Consider the following 5161-nt stretch of genomic DNA (forward strand, 5'->3'; position numbering starts at 1 on the left):
TATTATAAACAGAGTAGTAGTAGAAGAAGAGGACATTATTATAAACAGAGTAGTAGAAGGAGAAGAGGACATTATTATAAACAGAGTAGAAGAAGAAGATGAGGACATTATTATAAACAAAGTAGTAGAAGGATATATTATTATTATTGTTATGAACAGAGTAGCAGAAGTGTATGTGAAGTGTGAAAGTGTGTCTGTGTGCGAGTGGCATCAATATGCATGTGTGTGTTTTGTGTGTATGAGCGCATGTAGTGTGCGTGTGTGTATGTGTTGGAGTGTGCATAGAGCCAGTGCAAAACAACTAAGATAAATAAATAAATAATAAAAGGCGGTAAATTGTTCTGATACGCAGAGTAGACAACCTGCTACACTTGTGAGAAACACGTTTCGGTTTAGTTTTGCTTTATGTGAGCAATGATCATGTGTGTGGTTTCTCTGTCCTGATGACGTGGAGGGAGCCGCCTGAGCACGCCAACCTGCTGAGTTGATACAATGTTGCACTTCATTAGCGATAGCTCAAGTCAAGACAGATAGATCGGGAGGCAGATAGGCAGAGTAGAGAGATGAACCTGTATTTCCATCAGGATATTTTCTACTGTTTTTGTTTGTTGGTTTTAGGCCTATATATTTTACTTAGCTGACTCTAATACTACTGCATTGGCCTATAGCTATCTGTCAGTTCCATTCTCAAATGTTTTTAGCCGCACAATGGATCACGGTGTATCAATGTGTCCAGGTGTCAAAGGGTGTTGTTCTTGCATTATTTGAATTTTAACTTTTAGATTTGTATAATTTTTTAATTCAGATTTTTATAATGAACCACCTAACATTTAAAAAAAACAACTTTACAAAACTAAAACGTTATTCAAATTAAACTGTTCCATAAAAATGCGCATGTATAAATTGTCATAACTGGCAAACAGTTTGTTAGGATAAATTGTACTTCCCCAAACTATAAACTCAGGAGCTGCCTACGGTCTTTATTATAACACCTGTTAACAATGGGTCCATCTATGTAAAGATTACTGGGAGTTTATATATGGAGTGTGTGACTTTCTTTTTATAGGTAACATGATGTACAAAAAAGTTAAGATCAGCTCAAAATATTACACAAAATAGAACTGGTCAGGAGTAAAACTGACAGCATTCCCTCCCCTCTCTATCTTTCCCAGTCTATCCCTCCCCTCTCCATCTCTCCCCTCTCTGGAGATAGAGAGTGGAGATAGAGAGTGGAGATAGAGAGGGGGAGATAGAGAGGGGGAAATAGAGAGTGGAGAGATAGAGAGGGGGAAATAGAGAGTGTAGAGATAGAGAGAGAGAAATAGAGAGTGGGGAGAGAGGGGGAAATAGAGAGTGGAGAGATAGAGAGGGGGAGAGATATAGGGAGGTATAGAGAGGGGGAAATAGAGAGTGGAGAGATAGAGGGGGAAATAGAGAGTGGAGAGATAGAGAGGGGGAGAGAGATTGAGAGGTATAGAGAGGGGGAAATAGAGAGTGGAGAGATAGAGAGGGGGAAATAGAGAGTGGAGACAGAGAGGGGGAAATAGAGAGTGGAGAGATATAGAGGGGGAAATAGAGAGTGGAGAGATAGAGAGGGGGAAATAGAGAGTGGAGAGATAGAGAGGGGGAAATAGAGAGCAGAGAGATAGAGAGGGGGAGAGATATAAAGCGGAGAGATGTAGAGCAGAGAGATAGAGAGGAGAGATATAGAGGGTGTTATGATTAACTAACAGAGTGTTTCTAACAGAGTGTTTACTACCCTGGAGTTGTGATTAACTAACAGAGTGTTACTACCCTGGAGTTATGATTAACTAACAGAGTGTTTACTACCCTGGAGTTATGATTAACTAACAGAGTGTTTCTACCCTGGAGTTGTGATTAACTAACAGAGTGTTACTACCCTGGAGTTGTGATTAACTAACAGAGTGTTTACTACCCTGGAGTTATGATTAACTAACAGAGTGTTACTACCCTGGAGTTGTGATTAACTAACAGAGTGTTACTACCCTGGAGTTATGATTAACTAACAGAGTGTTTCTACCCTGGAGTTATGATTAACTAACAGAGTGTTTCTACCCTGGAGTTGTGATTAACTAACAGAGTGTTTCTACCCTGGAGTTATGATTAACTAACAGAGTGTTTCTACCCTGGAGTTGTGATTAACTAACAGAGTGTTTCTAACAGAGTGTTACTACCCTGGAGTTGTGATTAACTAACAGAGTGTTTCTAACAGAGTGTTACTACCCTGGAGTTGTGATTAACTAACAGAGTGTTTCTACCTTGGAGTTATGATTAACTAACAGCGTGTTTCTACCCTGGAGTTGTGATTAACTAACAGAGTGTTTCTAACAGAGTGTTACTACCCTGGAGTTGTGATTAACTAACAGAGTGATACTACCCTGGAGTTGTGATTAACTAACAGAGTGTTTACTACCCTGGAGTTATGATTAACTAACAAAGTGTTTCTAACAGAGTGTTACTACCCTGGAGTTGTGATTAACTAACAGAGTGTTTACTACCCTGGAGTTGTGATTAACTAACAGAGTGTTTACTACCCTGGAGTTGTGATTAACTAACAGAGTGTTACTACCCTGGAGTTGTGATTAACTAACAGAGTGTTTCTACCCTGGAGTTATGATTAACTAACAGAGGGTTTCGTACAGAGTGTTTCTACCCTGGAGTTGTGATTAACTAACAGAGTGTTACTACCCTGGAGTTATGATTAACTAACAGAGGGTTTCGTACAGAGTGTTTCTACCCTGGAGTTGTGATTAACTAACAGAGTGTTTCTAACAGAGTGTTACTACCCTGGAGTTGTGATTAACTAACAGAGTGTTACTACCCTGGAGTTGTGATTAACTAACAGAGTGTTACTACCCTGGAGTTGTGATTAACTAACAGAGTGTTACTACCCTGGAGTTGTGATTAACTAACAGAGTGTTACTACCCTGGAGTTGTGATTAACTAACAGAGTGTTTACTACCCTGGAGTTGTGATTAACTAACAGAGTGTTTACTACCCTGGAGTTATGATTAACTAACAGAGTGTTTACTACCCTGGAGTTGTGATTAACTAACAGAGTGTTACTACCCTGGAGTTGTGATTAACTAACAGAGTGTTACTACCCTGGAGTTGTGATTAACTAACAGAGTGTTTACTACCCTGGAGTTGTGATTAACTAACAGAGTGTTACTACCCTGGAGTTGTGATTAACTAACAGAGTGTTTCCTACATGCCACAACACATTTTGCGCGTCCATGACTACCTGTTTATCCACCTACCACAACACTTCCACTAACTGTTGCCAAACAGACCATATCAGTAACTCTCTCTCTCGCATGCACACACACACACACACACACACACACACACACACACACACACACACACACACACACACACACACACACACACACACACACACACACACACACACACACCCTGGAGTTGTGATTAACTAACAGAGTGTTTCCTACATGCCACAACACATTTTGCGCGTCCATGACTACCTGTTTATCCACCTACCACAACACTTCCACTAACTGTTGCCAAACAGACCATATCAGTAACCTCTCTCTCTCGCATGCACACACACACACACACACACACACACACACACACACACACACACACACACACACACACACACACACACACACACACACACACACACACACACACACACACACACACACACACACACACACACACACACACACACACAGTTGGACTCTCAGAACAAACCGACATTCACAGACCACTTCCTCTGAGAGGAAGAGTTAAAACAGAGATAGAGAGAGAAAGTGAGACCGGAAGAGTGGGTGAGAGATTCAGTGTATGAATAAGAGACATACTGTAGGAGAGAGAGAGTGAGGTCTTACCTGAGTCACTGGGACTTCGGTCTGGTGTTCCTCTTGTCTCTTCCTCTTTCTGTGGCTTCCTCTGTCTTCCTACTCTTTTTCTCTCCACTCCTCTGTGTCTGGTCTCTTCTCTCCAGTCCTCTGTGTCTGGTCTCTTCTCTCCAGTCCTCTGTGTCTGGTCTCTTCTCTCCAGTCCTCTGTGTCTGGTCTCTTCTCTCCAGTCCTCTGTGTCTGGTCTCTTCTCTCTAGTCCTCTGTGTCTGGTCTCTTCTCTCTAGTCCTCTGTGTCTGGTCTCTTCTCTCTAGTCCTCTGTGTCTGGTCTGGTCTCTTCTCTCCAGTCCTCTGTGTCTGGTCTCTTCTCTCCAGTCCTCTGTGTCTGGTCTCTTCTCTCCAGTCCTCTGTGTCTGGTCTCTTCTCTCCAGTCCTCTGTGTCTGGTCTCTTCTCTCCAGTCCTCTGTGTCTGGTCTCTTCTTAAAGCCTCTGATAAAATCCAAGTGGTAGATGTCTCTGTTATTTGTGAGCTGCTTGTCCCGCTATGCTAAGGAGTGGTGTCTGTGAGTGTGTGTGTATGTGTGTGTCACATGCGTCTCTGGTTCTGTGTCAAAAAGAGAGAATGAGTGAGAGTGTATGTGACTTTGCTTTGCGGTTGACCGAGTGAGAGAGAGAGCAAACATATAAACCCCTTAGGGAAATTCCTAGTCCTGCCTCCTCCTCCCCTCCCCTTCCACCCGGCCCCTCCTCCTCTCGCTCCATCAACCCCTCTCTCCCTTTCTTCTCTCTGATTTATAAAAAATAACGTTCTAACACCTTGAAGGAAGATAGAACATAACGTTCTAACACCTTGAAGGGACATAGAACATAACGTTCTAACACCTTGAAGGGGAACGTTCTAACACCTTGAAGGAACATAGAACATAACGTTCTAACCGCTTTAAGGAAGATAGAACATAACGTTCTAACACCTTGAAGGAACATAGAACATAACGTTCTAACACCTTGAAGGAACACAGAACATAATGTTCTAACACCTTGAAGGAACATAGAACATAACATTCTAACACCTTCAAGGAACATAGAACATAACGTTCTAACACCTTGAAGGAACATAGAACATAACGTTCTAACACCTTGAAGGAACACAGAACATAATGTTCTAACACCTTGAAGGAACATAGAACATAACATTCTAACACCTTCAAGGAACATAGAACATAACGTTCTAACACCTTGAAGGAACATAGAACATAACGTTCTAACACCTTGAAGGAACATAGAACATAATGTTCTAACACCTTGAAGGA

The 5161-nt window shown here is 41.8% G+C and overlaps 1 protein-coding gene across 1 annotated transcript in view; it reads right to left on the reverse strand.

Annotated features, from left to right (window-relative positions):
• Window positions 1–4019, reverse strand: part of LOC112247611 (heparan sulfate glucosamine 3-O-sulfotransferase 1-like) — a 32858-nt gene extending 28839 nt beyond the window's left edge. The window contains exon 1 of the mRNA XM_042331311.1: window positions 3882–4019. The gene's annotated coding sequence lies outside the window, so the exon portion shown is untranslated. The remainder of the gene's footprint in view (window positions 1–3881) is intronic.
• Window positions 4020–5161: the final 1142 nt, after the last annotated feature.

Source organism: Oncorhynchus tshawytscha, linkage group LG12 (genome assembly GCF_018296145.1).
Source record: "Oncorhynchus tshawytscha isolate Ot180627B linkage group LG12, Otsh_v2.0, whole genome shotgun sequence".
Classification (NCBI taxonomy): Eukaryota; Metazoa; Chordata; class Actinopteri; order Salmoniformes; family Salmonidae; genus Oncorhynchus; species Oncorhynchus tshawytscha.